The following is a 27,029-nucleotide window of genomic DNA, read 5'->3' as shown; positions in this document are numbered from 1 at the left end:
ATATTTATTTAGACAAGTCAGAAAATGTTTAACACAAAGGGGTTTTCAAATGGAAATGGCAAAGAACAGTTTGCAAATGCACAGGCTAAAATTATGTATAATTTCAGTTGAATGGCATAAACTGAATAGCAGACAATTGACTGTGGGGTTTCTTTTTCAGTCCCAACTGACAAAGCAATGTCTGTAGGAAGGAAAGCTTCTCAATCAGTTTTATGACTCAAATCTATGACACGATAGACCAGTTGCCTGCTTTAGAAATAAGCAATGAGGCACCCAATCGTTTGTAAATCAGCTGTGAATCTTTTCAAATGCAGTAAGTTTAGTAACTTTACTGGATGAGCTCAATATCAAAAGACCAAACACAAATTCTCATCATCTTTGAATGCTCATAAAAGTAATTTTAATGTTTAATATTTCAAATAAACATTTTGACAGGCATTAATGTGGGTTTTTTTAAGGCATTACAAGATAAAGAAAATTGCTTTACATTACCTTATGTGGGATTTCCACACCGCCTTTATCAAAATAGTATTTTATATTGATATTTCACCTCAAAATTCCAAAGCACTTTGCAAATAATATCCATAAAGTAGCAGTGAAAATCATCCAGGGCCACACAGAGCACTGTGGATAGAGGAAATTTTGGTCAGAAATAGTAATTCCAATTTCTGTTGTTATGAATATGCCTTAGGATCTTTAATTATCTGGCAAGATAAGTAAAGCCCTTGGTTTTAAAGTCCTCATCTGAAAGATCAAAAGTAATTTGAATCAAACTCAGTTTATCTAATTTATAGTGAAAAGGGTATGTCCAGTATAGTAAAACTCCTTGGAGATGAACAGGTGGTGTTATGTGGCTTAAAGTGTAGAGGTTTCAAACCAATACTTGTAAGTCATTTCCAAAAGGGAAAAATAACAAAGATGTTCTGTCTATTTAAAAGGCAAATTTGTTTCATATTTTCATTAAATAATAATACCATCACATGCATATTGACATTTAAACCACCGCATTTGCATCCAAATCCCATCTAACTGTAAGAACAGTACTTAACTGGTAAGATACATAAATGTTTTGTATGTGGGACATGCCTTAATGCCTTAAAGGATTGAATTCAATATGGTTGATATATGCTGAAATGTATATGCAAATCACTTTAACTACAAATTGATCTGACTAGCAAGGGCCAGTTTGGTCTACATGGGCCAAATGAATGGTGTGTAGCCAGCTCTGTGGGCTGAATCAGGCCCACAGAAAATCTAGTCACCCACATGCCAGAGCCAACACACAGATTGTTTGCTCTGTTTGGTTTGAGACTGCACTGCACATGGCACCCATTCCAGCTTGGGGTGGCTAGAGGGAAGAGGAAGTGGGGGCTGCATGCAGTGCATCTCAGAGAAGCTGGAGCAGGTGTCATGTGTGATGTGTGTCTTGGGCTGGCCAGAATGGGTGCTGTGTGTAGTGCAGGTCCTGGGCTGGACAGAGTGGTTGTCGTGTGAGGCATGCACTCTGGGGACTTGCACGTGAAGCTGGTCTGGCATGCATTGCGTGCAGCATGGGGATCCAGGGGCAGCGTCAGGGCTAAATGATGGAGCTCCATGAGGCAGACCTGATCCACAAGCTGGATCTTTGATACCCATGACTGACACCAAACTTCCTCCTTCCCTAGAATTTATCAACCTTTGTTCTTAGAATAAGGCATTTACATATTACTAATTTCATATTATTTCTCCGAGCACAAGGCCTTGTGATGTGTCTTTGTTTTGTGTAGTTGATATGGCCACACACAAAACAGGACTAGATCACAGGCATGAAAGATGAATGTACAAATACCCCAAATCTGAATTACCTAAGATTTTGGCAAGGTCTTATACTGATGCACAGTTTGCAGTTTTCTTGCTATATCTTCAAGGACAAATTTATTCTAAGGTCAAACCTGTTGACCTAAAACTTAAGGAGATTTTGGATCTAGGATATAATGTTTGTGCCTCAGCTCCATTTCCTCTAGGAACAGAAGATTTGCCATAATAGTGCAGGACAATGATCTATCTCCTCTATACCCAGCTTCTGAGAATATTCGATTCGATCTTAAGAGAAAAGTGAGCAGAAATAAATCCATAAAGCAATTTGTTTGGGGAGAAATATTTCTCCCCCACCACCACTTTCAATCAATTTATTCCCTGAAGTATTTTATTTGATGGGGATAGCTAAAGCTTTTCTTCTGTTACACTGGAGCTTATGCCCTAATCAGTTTATTGCCTGTCTCTCCATTGTTGCCTGGAGTTACTCGTTATTTTTAGATAACACAGTGCTTCATTGTAGATAAATAAAGGAGTTTGTTGTGTTGTGTGACAGTTTCTTAAAAAAAGAACTAGACAATGAATGCTCCCTCCTACGAAAGAATATCAGTGCTATGAGATAAAAGAACTCTCTCATATGAGCATAAGAAAGAGACTTACACAGGCAATTACATTCAGGTTTGTTACACAGTTTAAGATCTTGGCCTTTTGGCTCGGATCAAATTTAGTTGAAACACATTCAGTCAAACCTATGAGGGAAAAACTGAATCAAGTTATAATATGGGCAGGGAACCAACAAGCCCCCACCTGTCTGACCAGATGACACTGGCTAAGTACAGACAATCAAAAAGCCCAAGGCTGAATTTATTCAGTCTTTGCAAGTTAGTCAAAGCTGCACAGATTGAACCAATAGGCAAATAAACAGACATTCACGTTTGATTCAGAAAATGCAGCCACATGCCTGCAGTGGCTGACGCCGGGGGATGGCATGGCTCTCTGGTACATAGCCAGAATGGGCTATGTGTTCATTTCCTCTTCCTGCTGCCCCCAAGGTCTCTGGGATTTGCGGTCCACAATCACAACAGCAGGACTCTGCAGGGTTGCTCATCACTTCCTCTTCCTGCTTCCAGGTGCCTCTGGAATTTGTAGTCCACAGTTGCAGCCTACACTAAGTAAGCCAACAGGGCAGGGCAGCTCTGGTACTCAGGGGAAGGTGAGCTTAACCCTTCTCCCTGGCCCTGGACCCCAGCCGGTATTTCCCTGGGAGGGCCAGTGAGCCAGCTCTCACTGCTCCAGCTAAAGAAAAGAGGGGCAGGGCCAGCCCTGCTCTCTAAAGCAGACAGCACAGCCCAGCCCAGGGCTGCAAAAAATGCTGGGATGCTGGGGGACTGTGTTTTAACTTGAACCAGAAAGGAGTCTGGGACAGAAGTTTCATAAACTCATTTGACCTAAATCAGTTAAGTCTGATCCTATGTTCAACCACGTTTATCTTAAACCAGTTTAAGGCATTTTGAAACTGGTTTATGTGCACTGAACTTCTGTTCTGTTACAGATTTAAACCAGTTTCTGATTCCTTAAACTGGTTTATGTGTAATTTCTGTCCCTAGCCCCCGAGAACTTAGTTCTTAAGTTCATTAACCTGGACCCTTCAAGAGCCTGGTTATCATCTCTCAATCAAGAAGTAAACCTAAAACCTCAGAAAGAAGTTGTATAAAAACAAAATGCTTTGTGTATTTCTTTGACCAAATATTCTGTATATACTGAGTAGTCAAACCTTAAAAGCCCAAGATATCAAAGGGCATTCAAAATGTGGTTAACATATACTGAATAACTTGGTTCTCATTGTGATACTCATTCCAGTTAATGTTATGATTATTGCATTTCTTTGCATTTTACATTATTTTTATACTTAGTCCTTCCTGATAACCTTACATTTGTACTTTGCACAGGCAGATCATAATTGGCTAAGGCTTCACTGGTAATGTAATATATTCTGTAAATCCTATTATAGTATTAGCTAATATGATGTATGCCGCTCATTTTAGGTAATGTAATGCAATTCCCAGATCCCAGAATTCCTTGGTGCCTCCTATTTTAATACAGTGCATTTGCTCTGTATCCAATTATATTTTTTTATATTCCGTCAAATAGTTCTTTTTGCTGGATAGTCAGTACAGTACATTTAAGCAAGATAACAAGCTACTATAATGCAAGCTTAGCATTTAAGAGATACTTGCTAATAAATCTATTTTATTGCCTGGTTATACTAATTGAAAGTGTATTATTTCCAAGGCTGCTTTGTGGAAGTTTCTCTAAAGTTAATTTACTTTGAGGACAACTAGCATTTCTTAAATTGTACTGGGGAAAATCCCCCAGGACAGTTACACTGGGTAACCCTATAACATTGGATAAATGTTACATCATAGTAAAGAAACTAAGAGTAAACACTTTCTCCATCTCTATACAGGAAGGTGAGTAATTCACTCTTCACTGAAAATAGGCACTTGGGAAGAATTATTTATTTCTGACTCCTATGCAGGCCCATTCAATAGGAAATTGAAATCAATAGGAATTAGACCATGTGATTTGCCTTATTTAGAAATTTCCAGTCCGAAGAACAGAATATGAATCTAGGTATTCTTTATAAAGACAGATTTAGCTATCAACAGCTTAATTTGAGACAGTTGTAGGTTTAGCTTCCTTATGCAACATGACAGCAAAACTCTTATCCTTCCAAAACAACAGATTTAGGGACAGATTCAGAAAAGGACTTGTTGCCAGATCTGATAATGGCATCCAGCCCCGAAGTGGAAGCCAGAGCCCAGAAATAGGCACACAGGGTTCCCCATGCTGTACATGGGGAGACTTTGGTGTGTCAGAGTGAGCTAGGAAAAAATCAGCTCTCACATATAGTCCAGAAAATAGGTATTCCTCTGTTTAAACTCCCTGAAGATCTGGGTCTGATAGGCATTTTCAGAACAGGTCTCTACACACTATCTCTTCATAAAAAGCAGTGATAAATAACCACCTCTGCTTTTTCTAAGGAAAAAAAAGGTGATGATAAAAGGAATGCTAATAGTTTCTTTCACGAGAAAAAATAAAAGGTAGGGGAAGAAATGCCCAGAGGGATAGTGCTTTGAGGAGTTTAGCCTTCTCATACATCACAGAACTCGCAAGCATGGCTGGCTCAGTGGCATCGTGGAAAGGTGCTTCTGTTGCATTGTGCTCCTCTGCTTCTCCAAATGTAAAAGAAAACATGCACGTACATGTTCCCTCCCCTACAATATATATGATTACCAAATGGTTAAAGCATTCACCCCATAGATGGGAGACCCAGGTACAATGCCTTTCTCAGTTTTTAAAGGTTCAAATCGACATCTCCCCCTTCCTAGAAGGGAGCTTTGGGTCCCAATCCTTGCTCTAAGGACTGTTTGTACATCTTTAAGTGTTCATTAGATAAAAGGCATAAATATACATTTGAACAGAGTCCAAGGCTCACCTCTTTCGGGTGACAGCTCAAATTACTGGGCTAGAAAATTATATGCTCCCCCTTGCTCAATCTTTTTTGGAACGTGGCGCAGCTACAGCATGAGAGGGGAGAGCCTCCCCTTCACTGCCTTGAACAGCCTCTGGACTGGTGGGTGAGCACTTTACAAGAAGATGGGAGATGTGGGTTTGAATCCCTTAGGCCAGGAAAGGCCCAGAATCCAGACTTCCCAAATCCTGGATGAGTGCTCTAACTAGTAGATTATTGGATAAAACAAGGCTGGCTCCTCCTCTATCTACATTTTAAACAAAGAGAGTGACATCTACTGCATCTTATTAAAAGAATGACTTGGTCACCTAATTCCAAGTGTGAATTTCCTGTTGTGAATACCAATCTGATGTGAATACCTGTTCCGCTCCTGGCTTTTCCCCTTGGGGTTATGAATTGCATTCTAATGCTCCCACCTTTCCCTATGCACTTGAGAAAGGCCCCTGTCTCAGGACTGTAAATGGAGAAGCCAAATTCCTAAAACTCTGCAATGCCTAAATTTTGGATGCCTCAGTCCTTTACTAGAATTACCCCTTAGAAACAAAAACTTTTCTGGAGATACAGAAATTTCTGCTTGAAGTGCCTTTCATCACAACAATTCCTCAAGCCCAAAGATGTATCTACTGAAAGAAAAATATATCTGTACACAAAGACAAGTGCATACAGAAATACAACACAGTCCTTCTTCTACAAAATAAATGATAGCTCAAAAGGGAATTGCTGCAGATGAAGAAAAGAACAAACTAGCTTTCTTTTCAGCACACCAAAGGGAAATGTATGAAACAATGGAGCTCTTGAACTGGATACTGTCAAGATAAATATCATATACCTAAAAAAAATACCTTTAACATCAGATTACTGAAACTGGAAAAGTATCAGAAATGTAATGTACCCTCTATCGCACGCTTCATTTCTCAGAATGGAAAATAAAGTAGTCTGTTGAGTTTCACTTTTGCTTACATTTAGCTTGCTTTCCCATTGTCAAACGCTGTAACATGCAAATCAGTCAGTTTCATTTTGTTTGTGGAAATTTTTACTTTTAAAATTCAATACACCAATTACAAATTTTTGTTATGAGAGTTCACAGTGCTGCATGGTAATGCTTGATTAGACATTTATACATATTAGCCCAGATTTGCAAAAGTGATTAGTGATTTATAGCATCTCTTGAATCTAGAATACCTTTTTTGAGCCATTTTACAGGGCCTGCATTTCCATTACTACACCAGCTCCTGAAGACCACATATAATAGAGCTGACATGGTAGTAACTCAGTAAGTAGAGTTCTTATCATATAACCTATGACTGTTGACACATCATACATTCAGCACATCACAGCACTAAACAGAGTTTAAATTTCTAACCTCAGTCTGAACTCCAAAGAAGTGTTCAGTATTCCACATGTGTGGGAGGATATGTGTATTAAGGTAAAAGCTATGAACAATAGTAGCAACTCAGTAGCCTATTACTTATAGGCTAGATCTGCATCACAAACAGAACTGAGACAAAGAACCCAATGGCAAATGGCTTCAACTTGGTTGCATTTTTATTCGGGTGCAAAATGTTTCCAGCTCTTAAATAGTGTCATAATAATCAACATACTGGAACCATGCTTAATCATCTCTGAAGCCAATCAACATGCTTTCAGATTTGGTATATAATTAGGCCTTGTCCACACTGATAGGGTTTGGGACCATTGGTACACTTACACTGATGCCGATTCAGTGGTTTTCAAGCTTCCTAACATCACAGAACCCTTTCGTATCACTTCTACTGTGGAACCCATCCCCCTATTCCAAAGAGCTGATGTGGAGCCAGGCAATCCAGCCCAGCAACAGTAGTGCACTGTTTCCTGGCCAGCTCTGCCATTACCCCCAGTCTCTTTGCAGAACCCGCTATGACCTGTTGTGGAACCCCAGTCCCATGAACACAGTTTGAAAACCACTGGTTTAGAAGATTTAACAGGATGAAATTTGAAGGAAAATGCTGCTATGGATACTGCCAAAATGTAGCTTGCAGCAGAGAAGCATGTCTGAATTAGGAGTCTGATTTATGCCAAGGCTACTTTACAAGGGTCCAGCAATATAAAAGCATTTTAAAACTGGTGTAAACAGAGTGTGTGTTAGTAGCAGTGGATATGCATATTTCTTTGATTTTATATTTCTATATTATTCCTAATCATAGTCATTCCATCAGTATCAATTTCCTTCATGCAGACAAGAAAATTACCTGTATTTAGAGAACCAGTGCTTCTGGGAAGTGAACATGCACAAGGAGTTTTAGGAAAATATCTCTGTATTCCAGTAAGTTACGTTCATTAAATAGTTGGCACTTTTGCTGAGCAGTTATGTTATTTTTTCAACAAAACCACAGTTCGTATATTTTTCCTCCATTCATGTTAACTGCATTTTAAGTTTAAAATATTTTGGCAACAACATTTTGCTAGAGGCTGATGAAAATACAACTGTTTAACATTATCACAAATCTCACTCCATTTTAGTTTGTAGTCAAATAGATTATTGCTAAATGTGAAGCTTTCAGAGTGGTTTTGGTTATTTCACTATGAATGCGACTGAATTAAAAGTGGAAAAAACAGAGAGTACTCTTGGACGAACCAACAATGTCTGCAATTTCCAAGTCATTTGAACCCTTTGAAGGCCTCAGTAGTAATCATGATTCTGAAGCACTATTTGAAGGTCTTATATCTATTTAAAAATGATGTGGACACTTGATCTGTTGAAGTAAGCCCTCTGTTTAGGAGATTATGCCATGGGCGACTAGTGCCTCCTGACTCCAGGGGGGTACCGGTGGCAGATTGTCGATCCTGGTGGGTGGGTCCCCTAGTGGCCAACCGGGGGAGGGGTGTCCCCCAGAGGCCGATTTCTGACCCTGGACATGCCACTGGAAAAAACAGAAGTGCCACCGGCGCTTCTCAGGGGGTGCGCCAGCCGGCACTCCCCACTCCCTGGCCGGCAAGGGCCCCCTCTACGCATTGCCTGTGGCTTATGCTATACTTCTGTGATTTGGTTAGTCTATAAAGGGTGCACAATGAGTTGACATACCTAGTTTTGATTAATCAAATCCAAGTGTGGGTAAGTCAAATCTGAGTGTAGGTCAATTCGTGCACTCCTAAGGCAGGAGGGACGTACTTTTCACAAGCTATAGTGTCATTCTGGGTTTGTTTATTCTTACAAGCATTAAATTTTCCAAATTGAATAATGTCCTGTTTCTTGACACTGTAAGTGAATAAATGTCTTAGTGAAAATAAGTTGGAAGGGAAAGTATAAATACATTATCCAAAAGAATCCATTTGCATGGGTTGATAAGCTTGGCAATTAACAGAGTGAAATGTCCCTTGCTCTCATCTGTCTCAGAAGGGCTCAGTATCTTTCTTTAAAGCTATGCAGACATTCTGCAACATCAGGGGTTAAAGGGCAGCCTATCTCCTTAGTAACAATGCAAACAGTTATATATTGAAATATTACCTTTCAGTCTTACTCAGCAACTGCATGCCATTCCTCTTCTGCAAGGTCAAGTCCTGTTAATTATCATAGGCCCCTATGTCAGCTTGCAAAGTACTCGGAGTTCAGGTCTTTTGCAAATGCATGTTTTTAAAAGAGATGGCTGCCATTTGGGGCTAGCAGCTTTAGTTAGCTCAGGAAGTCAGTTTGCAAAGAACTCAAAGCGTGTTAATTCTCCCATTTTCAAGGTGGGGGCAGGGAACAAAATTAAGAAGATATTTTCACATCTGGCTTAAAGAAGGTTCCAGCCAAACTAGTTATTATTATCTCATGCTTGGCTCATGACAGTGGACAATGCTGACCTATGCTAGAACAATGTTTAAAATAAAATTCTTCTGTTTTTTCTCTGGAACACATTTTTGAACCTGCCACTACTAGAAATATTACAGATGTTGCCGTGCTGTGCAAATAAATACATAAATAAAAATATGACTTGGCTTTTCCTGTGTAAACATGATCTTTACAATTACTAATTGTTATCATCCAGTTTAGTCCTGTGCCCATATGGAAGATTAAACTATGCTTCCATATAGTCAGAGGACTGTTGAGTTACGTGGTTCCTTGAGATAGTGAAATTCTAGCATGGAGGCCTGTCAATATTCACTGGCTAAATCAGCAGAAACAGAAAAGGCTAGCATTATACACTACCCACGTTCGTAAAATGATTCACAGTAGCCAGTGGTGTTGGCAGCATCACCTTCTTCAGTCATACAACTCAGATGGGATCGGATTGGATTGGATTGGTCAACTGCTCATGCAAACCGGACAGAGAAAAAGCCTGCTAAGCCCTAGGGGTCTCTCTGCACCATGAAAAATTTGCAAAACTGCCCAGCTTTTACTAATATTGCTTCTAACAATCAGTGTGAATATTGGCTTCCATATTACAGACAGGCCACTGGCTCTCATGGGTGTGTTTAGCATTTCCTAACCCTGCTCCACCAAGTGAAATACTCTGGAGCCCTCTAACCTTCCTTAGAGCTGAACTAGTGTTAGCAATGGTGGGAAATTGTTGTATACAAGGTTCAGGTGAAACGGGAATGCTTTTTGTAGGAAGTAAACAACAAGGCTGATCTCATCTATGTAAGTAATTGAGCTAGGAGAAACTGACTGCTGAGAATTGGTTGTTTTTAGTGTTGGCACACCCAAAGCACATACAATTTGCTATGATTATTTTAGTTTCTGTTTCCCTTCTTAAATTACACAAGGCAATCCCAGTATTCATTACTGGTATACACAGACCTATCAAGGTAGGATCATTCCACCTCCTGTTACAAAATGTGGGTGTAGAATTCCACTGGTCCATCTGTTCCAGTTTTGTGTAATTTAAATTCAAGGAATGCGCAGACATATAATACACACTATCTGCTAATACAGCCATTGGCGAACCACATAAAACTAAACTGTAACGACAAAAATAAAGTTTCATCTGTTTCTCAGAACAAACCTAGTACTAAAATCTAAACCATAAAGGAGCCTCCGCTCAATAGAAGAAGAGGATATTTTTTCTAACTGCTTTTCTTTCCCTACAGATGTTTGTAACGAAGGTCAAATAGCTAAAACACTAATTGATTTTTCACAATTCTTCAGTGAATGAGGCTATTGCCAGTGCCATCTAGAATGTGTCCTTTCATTTTTGTTTCTTTCTAATGGATTAAGGCACAATCTTCATAGTGCCTAAGTCAGTGGGAGCACAGCTATTGACTTTAACAAGCCTTTAGTATGTTCTGTGCCATCAATATTAAAGAATATATTTCTATGATAAATATATAACATAGGTAGAAAGTGACTTTCTACATCCTCTTGTTTTCTACGTGGGCTTATTGCCCTTCTGTTTTTAGGTCAAGTTACTTCTTACGAATGGAAGTGGCAAAATGGTGCAAAGGAAACAAAATGATATAATTTTGGCTGGTTATCTCACATGGAAAGGTTACTCCATTGGTATAAAAATATGTTCATGACCTTGTTGAGACAAGAAGTACTGAAAAATGTTGGCACTCCAGTGATAAACTTTTAAAAAAATAATGAGACGCATAGATTTTTCCAGACAGTGAGTACCATTCTGATATCTTGGGATACTTGCAATTCAGAGGATGTCTCTACCTTGTAGATTTTTTTGAGTTTGCAGGTGGTCAGTAGGTGCAATTCTGCCAGGAAATTCTACTTTCCTCCTAAAAGATAATCAAGTTAGGACACATGTATTTGTGCTCCTCCGCAGCATCCTCTACAGTTGCTCAATCAAATATATACTGGCATTTGACCTATGAGAATCAGTGTAAAATATAAAGCACTTGGTTAATAAATGTCTGTGTTCCCTTTGCTGACTAGAGGTACTTGTTTCACTACAAGTGATGGAAAGTATTTCCATCCCACCACCTCCCTGAGGACTCTGATCATTGCTTCAGCAGCATACAAGCCACCTGTTAACAAAAGACATATCATGAGGGGACTGAGGTCATGAGGTTCTCCCTCTGTACTGAGTACTTCTGTAGAGATTCTGTTCCAGGTGGCAGAGCTGGTTTGCTGCATATTGCACTGACTGTCACTGAACCAGAAACCCAAAAGTCAGCTTTCAAGAGGCCTGACACACTCTCAATCATTATTTCTTACATCTCAGGTTTCCTTCTTTTGTACAAACTGAATATGAAGTACTGAAGGTCCATAGACTCAGTGTGCTTCTGCAAAAGAAACTGTCATGTAAAAAAATTCAGTACTATTGTTAAAATTCACTTTTATTCCTGAATAGCTCCCTGTGCAAAGTGAATTTGCATGGTGCAGAGGCCTTGTGCTGGACCAGGGTCAGTGTATGAATTCACTTGGATCAAATGGGAGGAAATGGACCGCCAAACATCCAGCCCCAAAACTTAACGAGTGTCAAGAAGACATATTTGAAAGATGTGGCACCACAGGGAATAGAATCCATGTTATGTGTAAGCTACTGTAGATTTTCTAGAATAAAGGTATTCACAATTAGAGATTGTTTTACTCATTTTAGAAGGCCAGTACAAATCCCAGAAAATAAATGTACTTAATATTGGAGCAGAAACATGCAAGCTCTTTTCCTTAGCAATCCATGTGACATCTCAGGAATGCTCAAAGAATGACCAGGGTCAGGTGTCGAGTACGTTTTTGTTAGTGGTACCTTTAACTCACTCATCTGTTGAAGAATTCTCAACAGATTGGCCTTTGTCCCAAACTTAAACCAAACCTGAATCTTTCTTCTTAAATTCAAACAAGTTCAGTCAGCATTTTTCCCAGCACTTACTGGTTGTAGAAGAGACTGAGATATAGTACTACATGAACTACAAATATGATAGCTTCATAGAATTAGGAAGTACCAGAAAGCCTGTTGTTTTGAGACATCCAGATATTCCTACACAAAAACAATTTTGGTTAAGAGTGTTCTGAACTTTGAGGCAGTGGTTTTCAAACTAGGTTGGGTGGGCCCCTGGAGTGCCACGGTAGATCATTGGGGGTTCTGCAAAGGGATTGAGAGTAATGGAGGAGCAGGTTGGGAGGCAGTGCACCACTATTGTGGGACAGGGTCACTTGGCTCTGTATCAGTCTTTAGGATACGGGTATGGGTTTCATGGCAAAGGAAGTGATATGAAAGGGTTCTGTAACTTTAGGAAGCTTGAAAACCACTGCTTTAGGAAGTACATATCAATCAAAATGATGCTTCAAAATCTTTGGAAGTTCTACCATCTCTAATCAACACACCGCACTCCTTCTGGGTTTTGTCTAGACTGGGTATAAAGGTACCTTTAGCTCAGACATGCTAGTTAACTTGATTAAAACCCCCACTTAGCATTGTTGTAGACATATGTTACCACCTTTATTATAGGACATAAGGCTTTCAATTCACTTTAGTAGGTTGAATTATAGCCTCCTAAAGGATAAAGCTTGATGTGCTAAAATTGGGTCAAAAGTTTTAAATTGCACAAAAGTGCCCCCTTCTTCCCCTCCCTCCCCCCGCCCCTGCTCCTCCCTCCAGTCTAGACAAAACTTTGATTTCTTAAGAGTTGGCCTGGTCACCCTTATTTTGGGGAAGAGTAGCTAAACTTATTTAAAGTTAGTTTTAAGAAATTAATTCTTTTAAATTAATGCAAGTTTGCAGGCAGACCAGCCCTAAATTGGTTAAGATTAAGGCCATTTTTTTTCTGTTAATCTAGAATTAGAACATATACATTCATGACAATGGCATTCATTCTGAAGCATTGATGGCTTGCTCCTGGTACCCTTGAAGTTAACAATAAAACTCCCATTGGTTTCAATGGCTTTGGATCAAGCCCTAAATCAGACCTTAATAAAGGTATGTTATAAAGATGTAGTGATAGCTGATGAAGAGATGTACACATGAAGCTTTCTGATGAAGCAGAAACCCATACTAGACAAATTCAAACTAGAGATAAGGCAAAATGTTGGAGAGTGAATTAGCCAGTGGAGCATGTTACTAGGGAAGTGGTGGAAGCTCCATCACATGCTGTCTTTAAATTTTTGGATGTTTCTTGTATAGTGAAATGATGCCAGAAGATAGAGCTGATGCAGCTATTAAATGGACAAGAGTCCTTGGTTAAGCTGGAAGTCAGACCAGATCATAAATTGGAAGTCAGAACAGTCACTTCTGACACTGAAATAACTGATTCTCTGAATCTTAATTTACATTTGAATCTGAGAAGAGGGGAGGGGAAGGCCACCATACCAACAAGCTTCTGCCCTGCAGTCAGAGGTGGGCCATAAGAATCCCGCATCCAGAGCCAGATTTTTTTGGCAGCTCTGGCTTAGATCATTAGGTTAGGGAGCTTAACCTTTCAGTAGGCCCATGCTGCAAAATTCAGATATAGCCTGGTTCCTAATTCAAACATTTTCAACGTCTGGAGACAATTACTGCAAAAGAGCTGACACTCCATTAAGCTTGGCCTCTTTTGTCACATGCTAAGGTTTTCATACATCCATAATCTATAGTCATTTACTTTATCCAGTTTTTATTTTACCTCCACTACAGAAAGGATATGGACAAACTGGAGAGAGTACAGCAGAGGGCAATGAAAATGGTGAGAGGGCTGGGGCACTTGACTTATGAGGAGAGACTGAGGAATTGGGGTTTATTTAGTCTAGAGAGGAGAAGACTGAGAGGGGATTTAATAGCAGCCTTCAACTACCTGAAGCAGGGTTCAAAAGAAGATAGATCTAGACTGTCTTCTCAGCGGTGACAGATGACATAACAGGGATCAACAGTCTCAAGTTGCAACAAGGGAAGTTTAGGTTAGATATTAGGAAAAATTTGCTCACTAGGACAGTAGTAAAGTTTTGGAACAGGTTAGCCAAGAGGTTACGTAGTCTCCACCCTTGGAGGTTTTTAAGACCTGGCTAGACAAAGCCTTAGCTGGAATGAAGTGGCTGGAGATGGTTCTCTACCCTAAAGCCAAATAAGTTAGCTTTAGCCGGCTTCTGCAGGCAATTGTTACTTGCTGCCGCCCAAAACTGTGCCCCCTATGAACTGTGCCCCCCCCCCCCCCCCCCCCCCCCCCCCCCCCCCCCCCCCCCCCCCCCCCGGTCTCAGGAGGCACCAGTCACCTATGCATAGACCACCAGTTTGGTGACAGTTAAAATACAATTAAATCTTACTTAAGCTGGAAAACAGGTTTCAGCTGTCTGGGAAATAATCACATGGTCAATAGTTTCCTGAATGTCACTGCATGTTATAGTCTAGGTAGGAGTAATTAATAGTGAGTCTTCATTTGAACAAAATATAAGTTAAGTTACAACCCACTCTTCATTAATAAAAAGCAAGTTTTACAATATCTTATGCATTTAATAATATTTCTCTTTGATCCCAAAACAGTCTTATGCCTAGCAAGCTCCTGAGTTCTTAGAGCAACAATAATTCCTCTGTTCTCTCTGATTAGGAAATAATGTTAGTGAAACTAAATGTTAATGCATAATAATAGTCTCATCCTGTTTGACAAATGGCAAAGTGAAGTCAAGATATTTGTTGAAATTAAATGTTGCAGCTCAACTACGCAGTCCTTTATGTTAGTGGAAGCCATTTATGCAGCAACAATCTCTTGTGCCAAAGGCCTTATTATTACACAGTAGAAATAAAAAAAAATTGAAGAATAAGGTTCCAGTTCATGGAATACTGCCGGGGGTTCTGTTAGGACAGGGCAAACTTCAAATACAGCCAAGGTACAAGGAAAGACTTCCTGATAGGAGCCACTGTATCGAATTGCTGAGAAAAGAGAAATAAAAAAGAATTTGTTAACTTCTTAAAGTTCCTTCCGATGTTCCTTCAGTGCTTCCCCAGGGCTATCTAAGGAGTAATAAATCTGCTAGAGCATCAGTATACTAGGTTTCCTCTCTCTCCTGTCCCAGCCTGAACACTTCTATAGAAGAACCCTAATGGCTTATATCAGGCCAAATGAGTGGTAAAGGTTGGGTCAGCTGGATCCACTCCATGGGCCAATCCCAGGGCTCAATTGGGCACACACTGAATCAGCCCCTGTCCCACACACCATATCACAGCCACAGCTCTGGCCTCACATGTGTTGGTTTAGGTCGTTCCTCAGCCCCAGGCACATCAGATCAGGCCCTGGCACCCCAGCCCACTGCACACTGTATTGAGCCTGGCTGCCCCAGGCCTATATACAACAAATCAGGCCCCAGCCCACACATGCCAGACTGGGCCCACTACATTGGCCTCAGACCTGCATGTGCCAGATCTCTGCCCCAACTCTAGCCCCACTCATGCCAGATTGGGCCTGCTGCCCCAGCTCCATGCCAGTGGGATCCTGTGCACAGAGCTATGCCACCAACTTTCCAGATTCTTGGGAAGCCCTAGAAGCCAAATTACACAGCTCCACAAGCTGGATCTGTCCCACAGATGGGGGAGTTGGGACCCCTGAGTTATAGAGTCAATAAAAAAACCAGTAGTACAGATGAAATGTATAGAAGAGCTACTAGGAAAGCACAATAAACATCAAACTGTATCGGGGTAGTCACTCTGAGCTTGTGGGCCAGATCCAGACCCCAGTGTAGTGTCTTTTGGCCCTCAAGGTTCCCATGGGTCCGTGGGGGGACCATGGACCATGGTCCTGTGAATTAAGTTGGGTATGCAGGGCCTGATCTCAGCGGGGCCCAATCCCAACATGCAGGGCTGGGCAGGGGCAGGCAGTAGAGGGCCCCAGGGCCCAATCCCAGGAAACAAGGGCAGTATGGGGGTCAGGGCCTAATCCCGGCAGGTAGGATCAAATCCCACCCATAGACTGGCCCCACACTATTCCCCCAGCTGACAGGGCCAAAAGGCTATGTATTCCTGAATGATACCAATCACTGATTATATAAATGAAAATGAAAACAAGTTACTTGACACCTGGCAAAACATTCAACAGGCGGGTGCTCATTATAGCATACTTTGGGCTTTATGGTTAGGAGGCATGCAGACAACACATTTGGTCACACATAGAGATGTCACAATATGCTATTGAGGGTGTGGACATGCATAGCAAATAAACTGTTCCCATGTGACACTGTTTGGGAACCAGTTTCAAATTGTTGCAGGACCAGGTGTGGATAAAAAGGGACAGAACCAGTTGGGGTGCAGAGGGTGCAGTTGCATCTCCTTTGGCTGTGCTGTTATGCCTGCATAACAATTAATGAGAAGAAACTCCTTTAGTACAGGACTTCTACCAGGTGAGGAAACTGTGACTCAACTTTCCTTTCATAAGCAAATTTACTGAACCTTAGCAATTAACAGATAATGAGGACAAACTCCTCTACTGCCATAGTTCAGTCAAAGCAATGCAACATGCTCACCACCCCAAGATATGAACATGATATCACTGGGTGGCCAGTCTATGAAGTCTTGTCCGGGACTCCTGACTTCTGCAACAAAACTCTGCACAGGGTAGACTAGTCAGATGTTGTGGATTAGGTTCTGAAGGGTGGCACTTTTCTTCTTCCTTATATACCTCATAGCTACTACATTTCTTAATACATAATTAGCTTAAGCCTTCCTCCTAACACATAATTTATAAGCCTGCTTGTGTTTGTCAAATATGGACTTGCTGTGTTTTTAACTGTAATTTTCCATTCTTAGGTGGGTGAAGCTCTTCCTTAAGACTGTTCCTTTTTGCCTGGACTATATTTACTCAATTTAGTTAGCCAGCTTCTTATTTCATCCTAAATCAAAGGACAGTATTTTTCCATACTTCCTCTTGTCTCCAGGTGCAAGTCACATACAGAACTTAAATTAAGCATGCAGCTTAACCTAAGCATGAAGGCCCAGGCACTGAGGCCTTCTGGGGCCTACAGTGCAGAGCACATGCAGTGAGCTCCTTGACCTCACCTGCTCATCAGTTCAGCAGCCAGGGCCTGCATTGGTGGACCTCTGGTACCCAGGGGCTGAACTCTGTCACCGTTTGCACCCCACTCCCTTGCCTAATTCATTCAGTGATGGGCAAGGGAGGGGGGCAAACAACTGTGGCATTCAACCCCTGAATTCTGGACCCATGCTAACACAGACTCCAGTAACTGTGCTGGTCATGAGCTGTACAAGCAAAGCAGGGTGCAGCCCCCCCCACATCCCTTGGCTCTGCCTATGTGGACAGGTGTACCAATCATGTCAGGGGTTGGGAGCCAGTTCACCACTATGTGAAGTGCTGTGGCTCTAGCACCATGGAGCATACTTCATAGTATGCAATCTGGGAGAGTGCTTGCATCCACAGTATGGGGATCCCACAGGGTGGTTAACTTGAAGTCGAAAGTTTAGACCAAGTTACACCAGTAGCATAAATGTGGGGTGGGTAAGTGAGGCACCAGTCCCAGGGTGCCTACTTAAAGTGCATGTCATACTGACAGCTGCTGCTGTTGCTTGCCTGGCCGCTATCCCTTTCCTGAGCTGCCTGGGACTCACAATTGCTTGTTTTGCTTCTGGGTTAGACATATACAAGAGGGAGCAATGGTCTCAAGTTTAGGGTGGCCATCATAGAGGACATTATGGTTTTCTGCTACTCTGTCCTCTATTGATATGAAACCCAACGCATTTATATCCTCTATTTTTCTCTTCAAGTGCCTTCAACATTTTAAGTGCCATCAACATTATTAACTTTTTCACTTCTGATCAACATGCCATATACATAAAATGCATATCCAGTGTCATGTTCATCCTTGTCACATCTTGACATTCACTGAAATAGGCGGATACCAGAAATAAAGCTGGTTTGAATAGGAAAAGAGTCAGAAAAAAAATCTATGGCTTATTTACATGATGAAGAACCTTATTACTGTCCTTAAAAATCATGGCTAGGGACAGACATTACACATGAAGCTGTTCAAGTGATCAGAAACTGGTTTAAACCTGTAACAGAACAGATGTTCAGTGCACATAAACTAGTTTGAAAATGGCTGAAACCAGTTTGAGATAAACCTGGTTGAATCAGACTTAACTGATTTGGGTCAAACTGATTTATGCAATGCCTGTCCTATACCCCTTGCCGGTTTAAGATCAATCAGACATCCCCAGCATCCCAGCATCCTCTCTGGGCTGGGCGGGGCTCTCTGCTCCACAGCAGAGCTTGCCCCTCCCCTCTGCTCTCTGGCTGCAGCTCCAGCACAGACTGTGGGCTGCTTCCCCTCCCCAACTCACCACACCCTGCTAAGCAGAAATTTCCCCCTTCCCTCTGCCTTGCTAAGAGGTGTCTGTGTATTATCCAGCAGACCACATGCTGGCTATGGTCCCTACTGAATCAACAGGTAGCTAGTAATGTCCCTCTGTTGTTTTCTTAATGGGGTGATAAACACTGTTATCAATTCCCTGCTGGGCTAATCAAAGTGTTCTGTTGGGGTCTCACTATGCCCCCACCCCAACTCAATGCTGTGGAAGGGATGGAAGGGCTGCTCTACCACCCGCCCCTCAGCTTCTAGCCTGAGCCACTGCAGGCATGTGCCTACATGTCTGGGATGTCTGTGCAGTTGCAAACCAGTTCAGCCTAGCCAGGTTAGACTAACCTGCAAAGATTGAATCAATTCAGGCTCGGGCATTTTTAATATATTTCCCTAGGCATTAAAAGTAAGAGCAGGTGTATACACCATCATCACATTAGCTAAATCATATCAGATTCTGGTGATGATGCAGCATGTTGATAGTGGAGGTGTTCTGTATGGCTTGCTAAAGCAACAGAAAAGACAGATAGCTTTAATGAACCAGTATAATTCTGCTTCTGTGAGCAATGTATTTCCTTGTAACATAAAGTGCCCTTAATATTTGGTCTAGATAATATATTCTACTTACACTGTTGTTATTTATAGCCTTCTAAATAAACACAAATGCAGTCATTAAAAAGATGTTGCTGTTAAGATCATCATCAGTGAAATAATTAGCAATGGTGACATGTAAATTGCGATTTAGGCTTCAAAGCTTAAATTGCCATTGAGATGAATGGGCCAGTTCACACTTCTTTTAGGCCTGGCTCAGCAGAACCTGTAAACCAAAAGCATGTGAAGAAATCTGGGTGTATGGTCAAATTTAGCACAGCATCTAAGCACTTGATAAACTTTAAATATGTGAAAAATCCTATTAAAGCACAGATAAATGCTTTGCTTGTTCAGGGCCTTAGGCCTTGTCTGCAAAGGAGAGTTTCACAGGGATGTGTGTTACGGCTGCAGTCCGTAGAACAAAGCAAAGCCAAACCATTCTCTTTTCTTTCCTCCTATGAATGTGGTACAATCTGCAACCTTGTCAGCTGTGCCTGAGGGAGGATGGGTCATTAAGGAGTATTGGAAGACTGGGGCAGTAATTCTTTGTCTCCCTACTTCCTCCAGTGGTGGAGGTTGTGGGGTAACTGGGGGCAGAAAAGACTACTGTATGAAAGTAGCGCTCAAGGGTTAGTTCTGCAGGTCAGAAGAGTGACACAAGGCCAGTCCACAGGCTGCACCAAGTTCTGCATGCTATTGAATGGGCCCTAGAGCCTAGGGTTACCATATTTCCATCAGCAAAAAAGAGAACACCAAGGGGGTGGGGCGGGGGAAGAAGGAGGGGCATATGATTGTGGGAGGGGGGGAAGTGATATGCCCATGCCCTGCCTCTACCTCTCACTCCTAAGCCACAGCTCCTCTAGCCCTGCCAACCCCCCTCACTTCTGACCCACAGCCCCCCCAGCCTTGCTGCCCAAGCAGCAAACGTGCACACACACACACCCACATACAGTCTCTTTACTTGGCTTGCTGGAACCTGCATGGGGACCACGTGACCCCCAACAGCCAATCATGTTGTCCACTGCTCCCAGTTCCAAACAGCCAGCCTGGGAGAGCAGAGGGAACAGTAAAAAACCAAGACATTTGGTCTTATTTTAAAAACCCACCTGGATGCAGCACATGGGCCAAAAAAGAGAACGGGTCTGGGAAAACCCAGATGTATGGTAAACCTACCAGAGCCTGGTATCACTCCTACCCTGTCCTGCATGCCAAAACTGGGCTGCAGGGGGCTTGGCACCACTCCATTCCTGCCTGGCCCTGCACTTAGGGATCAGGCACCTGATTTAGATTAGGCCATAGCTTTCCAAAACAGGCTTGTGTTCTAGAGCTTAATCCAGTAAACTCATGGTAGTAGTAATTTTTTTATTTTTTTATTTTTTTTGCAGGTGGGGGGGTAGGGGTTGGGTCCTGCTGATTTCATGGTGATTGCCCTATTTCACAATTTCTGCAAAATTCACAAAAACACAATTTGAGCAGATCCCTATTTGTGAGTTACCAAGATCTTCAATTAATCATAGCTCCACTCAATCATTGCCCCTCCTGGTTTTGTGTCATGCTAACTTCGTGTCTTGCAGACCCTAATCCATTTATTGTTACTCTTTGCTACAGGTTATTCAACCACTTGTTTATCTCAGGGGTATCAAAAATCCTCCAGCTCCTGCAGCCACCCAGATTCATCCTATGGGGCACATCACTGCAGCTGCCAGAACCTCTTCAGCAGTATGTTAATCCCTGCTGTTTTCGTATGACTGTGGAACACAGGGAGCTAATGCTGCTTACCTTCACCCCTCTTTACACACTACCAAAACTGGGTTTTCTAGTCACCACTGGCAACCAAGACTGACAGCAGGGGAAAAGTGGTGGCAAGCAGCAATGGCATTAAGTCCCTGGGTTCCAGAGACCTGCCAAAACAATGGCTTTACTAGCCAAGGAATTTAACGTCACCGCCGTTTGTGGGTTGTCCAGCCCATGGGAAGCCCTGCAGGGATGGATCTGACCTGCAGGGCCCAAGGAATTTGACACCCCTTATTTACCCAATAAATAGCAATTCATTCTAGTCTGCACTTCTCCAGTTTATTATGAGAATGTCATGTGGGAGTCGAACTGTGTCAAAGTCGCAAACAGCACCAAGCAGGAGGATCCATTCACTTGTTGTCTTAATGTTTTTTCATGGATCTATTCAAAAGGATCACACTTAGGAAACATTCAGGGGCCTAATGGGTAGAACAGGGTCAGGCTCCAAGTATATTATCTCCACTACGTTTTCTTCACCCCCCAAAACAACTATCCTGTCAAATAAGAATATCAAGTTGGTTCAGCATCTGGTTCTTAACAAATCCATTTTGAGTAGTAGCGATTACCTTTTCCATATCCAGGTATTTAGAAATGGATTAGTTTATAATCAGTTCTAATATCTTCCCAGGTTTTGAAGCCAGACTGACCAGATTGTATTTTCCTGGGCATGGCTACACATGCACAGTTACTGCACAGTAATTTAGGTTACTTAGGTTACTGTGCAGTAACTGAAAGTTACTGTGCTGTGCAGCACATGTCTACATGTGCATGGCCATACTGCGCAGTAACTATGGTGAATTATGCTGAACTAAGTTACACTTAGTTACTGCACAGTAAGACATCTAAATGCTTTACTGTGCAGTAACACTGTGCATGTGCTTCGACTTGGGAGTAACTTTGCTCCCAAGTTGGAGCACACATAGCATTACTGCACAGTAATACCTCCATATGTAGACACCAGTCTAAAAGTTGCTTACTGTGTGGTAAATGCACGTGTAAACACCCTCCCTCTGCATGTCCTACTTTTACCCTTTTCTAAAGATGTTAGCCATTCTACAGTCTTCCAAAAACCAACCTTTCATCCATGACTTTGCACATATTGTTTTTGGCTCTAAGAATTCTTACAACAATTCCTTTAGCACTGTGAAATGAATTTTATCAGACCCTGCCAACTTAAATTCATTCAAATTTTCAAAAGCTTTTGTTGCACTTATTAGTTATCATTTTCTGCACCCCATCCCCTTCTTTGCCCATGTGAATTCAGTTAGCTGTCTGGTCACAGTTTATTTTGTTGTGAAGCCTGAGGACAAGTAGACTCCTCAGCATTGGAATCCCCTCCCCTCTTGATGCTCATCAGAAAAGTCTGGAGGCTTTGTGAGACCTTTTCATTTGGGCAAGTTTTTAGCAGACAGGGTTAAGCTTTGGAGTATCATCTGGGGAGTTGTTTTATTACTTACTTTAATAACTTATGTATTCTTATATTTTATCTTGTTTTTTATCATAAGCTGCCCAAGTCTCTTTTGGAGAGGGTGGCATATAAATTAAACAAATAAATGAATAAATGGAGCATCTTTGCTTTCTTTGCATCACCTATTAATGGCCCACCCTTACTTTGAGCAGTGCACACACACTTTCATTGGTCTTTCAGAATGGAAGATATGTGGAGAATGGTTAAGTTATATTTTATGATCTCATAAAGTGCGTTGTTTTCCTATTCTATTGTATGCATATTATTTTTAAATACTTGACCTGTTGAAGTATTATCTGCCTAGGCTTAAGTGTACTCAGTCAGCACAAAGGAAAAGATTTGATCATTAGTATTAAGCAATTTTCCTTGATTACCCAAATTGAACTTTAGGCTGAAAAACCTCTGTTAGAAAATAGAGCTTATCCAGGGTTCAGCAGATACTATGCATGTTCCTCCACTAAAACAGAAAGCAGGGCTTCCCTTTTCAGGGTTTTTTTTTTACATATATCAGCCTGGTATTTTTTTAATTTGCTGGAGCATTGTGCTTGCTAGTTGGCAAAAACTGAAATGTTTATAGAATATCCAGCATATGCCATATATCCCCACATACAACATGCACCTTTTTGCCCCAAAACAGCCCCCCTGAGTTTAACTGAATTTAAAATTTTTCTTCATGCCTATGAAGAATCAGTTTCCACTTTGAAGATAGCTTTATCTGGTCATTTTCTAGTATAGGTATCTTACAGTGATATTAAGAGAAATTTTCAATGGAATGTAGTCCATTGCATTAAGAATTGATAAGCATGTTTTGTTTTCTCTATTGGAGGCTCTGCCAAAGGGAAATTATATTGATATTACCAAGTTTTTTTCTGTTTCTGTGCCAAGTCCATAGAACCATTCACATAAAAGAGAGCAACATCTTTCAGATCTCTGGCTATATGCTATTCAAGCTCATATGCATTAAGTATGAGCTAAATAGGTGGAAAGGTTGAATAATTTTGCAACCCAAAATATTAGTATGTTATCCACATAGCCATTATTTTTACTTGTTCTAATGAGCAGCAAAAATAACCTAAGACTTCCAGCAATGTAACTCATATTATCTGTTGTCAACTGAGAAAGTCTAAAGGAGATTACAGTTACAATTCTGAGCAATTTGTATGGCCATTGTATCATCTTTGCCAATCCAGATTGTGTTGAGTCCTCATAAAGCTCCCTATTGTGCTAGTATTCACTGAGATTGCTATTATGCATCCTGCTTTCTTTCATTCATTTCTACAAGCTGAGGGTCATTTCTTATTCATACAAAGACTGAAATAGTTATTGAGCACTCTGATGAATACTCTCCCCTAAATGAAATATTCATCTTTCTAATACGTCATGACCCCCCTAATCTGTACTAGAAAAATAACATTTCACATAAAATAGAATAATTTGTAAAACACCAAATCAGGTACCATGAACAACTGTCAAGCTTCAGCTATGATCACCCATGTCAGTACTGAAGACGGAACTTATTAATTTTGCCATTTTGGAGCCTGGCTGAAAAAAATGACTCCTAGTGCTTACATAGACATTCTCCAGAACTCAAATTCCAGTCAGATTGTTGTACAGCAGAGGTGCTCAACCTTTCTGCACCATGGACAAGTTGTGTGGTGCGAGGCTGGTCCACAGCCAAGATCCTTCACTGGGTCATCACCCAGATAGAGCCTTGTGTGCCTGGATTGGGCCCTGCACCGCCCCAGTTGGGCTCGGCACTGTCCTCATTGTCCAGACTGGGCCCTGCACTGCTTCATCCTGGCTTCAGGCACCTGGATCAGGTCTCATGCTTCCAAGACCCAGTCCTGCATGCCAGGATCTAGTTCCATGTCATCCCACTACTGCATGCCAGTTCTAGTGCAGGGGGCCATGCTATCCAGCCTGCCAGGCTCCTCACAAGGCCAAAAATTTGACAGCAAGGGAATGGCAATTAATGCTGCCCGTGGTAAAAAACTGTCCAGATATGTCTCTTATATTTATTCAGGAAAAAGATAGAGTTTTGCATTTAGAGAGCCCAAGGGTAACAGGTTGAATGACACAAGAATGAAAGGTATCAGTTATTAGAGGCTTTGTTGAGAGATACAGAATTGAGACTCTGTTCGTTTTTTTACAAAATGAATTGCTGATGGTAAAGGGCAGAAGGTACCATACAGGCCTATACAGTTAAGAAAGCAAGAGTGGTTCCACTATAGAAAGAGGTCATGGAAAAAGCTAGGAGTGCTGTGGATGCAACATTCTCCTTTCTGCATGTAAAGCTATCAAGCCAGTTTCTGACCTCAGGTTCCCCAGCTTTATTAATAGACGAAGTTACTTCAGATTTATGTTTTAAGTTTCCCTGCATGTATACCACTGTAACTTGATATGTGATATGTTATAAATGAACAGACATTGAAATGAGGACGTTTTGGTGGGTCGAAGTATATAAGCAGAAAACTCTACGAAAAGGAAGTGAATTGCCCTGATGATCATGTGATATGTTGGTATGCTCTGATCTCTGTGAATTGTGGTGAGATCATCAAGTCTGTGAGTCAGTCACCCCAGTATATGTGGATATGTGGATATATGACAAAAGTGAACGGTTGTGTATTTCTGTGTCCACAAACTACCCTGTTGCTCTTATCTAGTCAGTGGCCCTTGATGGATAAAATACATGAAGGACTTCTTCATATGAGCCTTTTGCATAGATACTATACAGCCTGGGCTAGAGTAAAGGCTGCCAATGGGAATTAGCTATTTCATTTGCTATGGTCACAGTTATGTCTCATCCCTCTCCAGTGCTTGCTAAGCATGCATTTACTTCCCCCGTGACTAACACTTCCTGCATATGATCTGTCTTTCCCTAACTGCTGCACGCAGTTCCAACCTGATCATTGCCATAACATCATTGTATCTATGAGCCAAGGAGATCTTGATGATCTTGTATCTTACTCCTGCAGCTGATGCTCCATGAGAACTTTCCTAAACTCCTGACTTGCCTTCAAAGTGTTGTCACTATGATGCCTCCAACTCCATGGCATGGGAACCTCAATTGTTTCCCTTTCCAACTGTGGTTGCTAGATGGAACAGTGCACGGGTTTTGCAGCTGGTGTAGCAGCTTGCCCTTTGCTCCTCTGTGGGCATTATGTACATGGGTACATCTATTCCATCCCTTGACACGATCTCCTCTTTCATTCTCTATTCTGCATGTGCTTGAAGACGTGCTTTTCAGGGCAACAGATTTGTGTATAGCGTGAGCCTCTATTGCGTGTTTTTGTGTGCATTTTCTTACTTGGTAGTCTTTTTTTGCATGATCACAATTCAGCCCAGAATACACATCATTAATTTCTCTCTCTCTTTCCCATACTCTTCTTTTTTGTTTCTTCATTTCTGTATTTCCCTGGATATTAATGTTAATCACAGGGTTATACAGTAACTAGAGCTGTAACTGTCATGAATGTGCATTTCTTTTGTTAGTATAAAAGTGATGTTGTACCCTTGATGATCCAGGAATTATGAGAGAGGCAAGGAAGTTTTAAAGTGATATCTCTTATTGGACCTACTGCATAGTTGGGATAAAGTTAGACAAGCTTTCAAATATAAAGGCATTCTTCTTCCAACCTGAAGTGGTGCAGACCTGAAGAAGAATGCAGTGGATCCAATAAAAACATATCACCCAACAAAAAATACTTGAGTGTCTTCTTTTTTGTTGTTCATCAAGTGCTTAATCTCTTGAATGCAGATGCCTAGAAAAATAAATTAAAAGAAGCTGAACTGTATCTCCCAGTAGTGTATTAGCTTTACAACCCTTCAGATTAATCAACTTGGAAGCCTTCTTAGCATTTGTAGCACTTGTGACACAGCGTAATTTTTTTGCGAGAGGACACAAAGATTTAAATAAATGATTGTACCGGGAATCATTTAATGGACAGCATTTCTTAAACTGTAGAGGAATAATTCACTGGTTGAAAAACTTCAATTTTGCATGACCTACTAGATTCACTGGACCCCCAGATTCAAACTCAGTAGGATTTTAATTCTTCCCAGGTAGATAAATTGTGTACCTTTCTGTTCTATTAAAAACAATGTAATGCCTACTCTAGGTGGACACTAAAAATCTATGAGCCCTTTTCATCCAGGGGTTTTACCTAGTCCCGTAGGAAATTTTTTACCAACCTCCCCAGTTGGCGCAGCATGTTATTTATTGGCTGAGTGCTGCTTTCCACATCTGGGTTGGATTCTGCATTTCAGTGGTGCAGTAGATATAATCTATTAAATAGTCTGGGATCCATGAAAATGAAAGGTATGTAAATATATAATACAGTTATGTCAGACTCTTCACTCACACGGCTATCAATCAGGTGCAATGCCACTGAAACCAGTAGAATTATACCAATATAAAGTTAGTGAGAGAAGAGAATCAAACGCCTGATTCTCAAATTAACTCTGGCCCAGGTCCTGACAGAGGCTGGAAAAGACTAGAGGCTGGACTGGTGTCTCTACCATCAACATACCTTTTACATCAGGAGTCAAAGAATTAGATGTTATCAAAGTCCTGGCAATGCATTTTCTACACTTGATGGGAAAATCAGTATGCCTTGGTTAGTCTCAGCCACTGCACGATGTTTCTTCTTCCATCATACTGTCTGAGA

At 41.3% G+C, this 27,029-nt stretch overlaps 1 protein-coding gene across 1 annotated transcript in view; it reads left to right on the top strand.

Moving 5' to 3' along the window:
- The window catches only part of SGK1 (serum/glucocorticoid regulated kinase 1), a 115,730-nt gene that overhangs the window by 45,453 nt on the left and 43,248 nt on the right, over nt 1–27,029 (top strand). The gene's annotated exons all lie outside the window — the stretch shown is intronic.

The sequence above is a fragment of the Crocodylus siamensis genome, chromosome 1, assembly GCF_052110815.1.
Source record: "Crocodylus siamensis isolate JL-2025a chromosome 1, ASM5211081v1, whole genome shotgun sequence".
NCBI lineage: Eukaryota > Metazoa > Chordata > Crocodylia > Crocodylidae > Crocodylus > Crocodylus siamensis.
The sequence above is the reverse complement of the archived record's forward strand: the minus strand, read 5'-3'. Positions and strand labels throughout refer to the sequence as shown.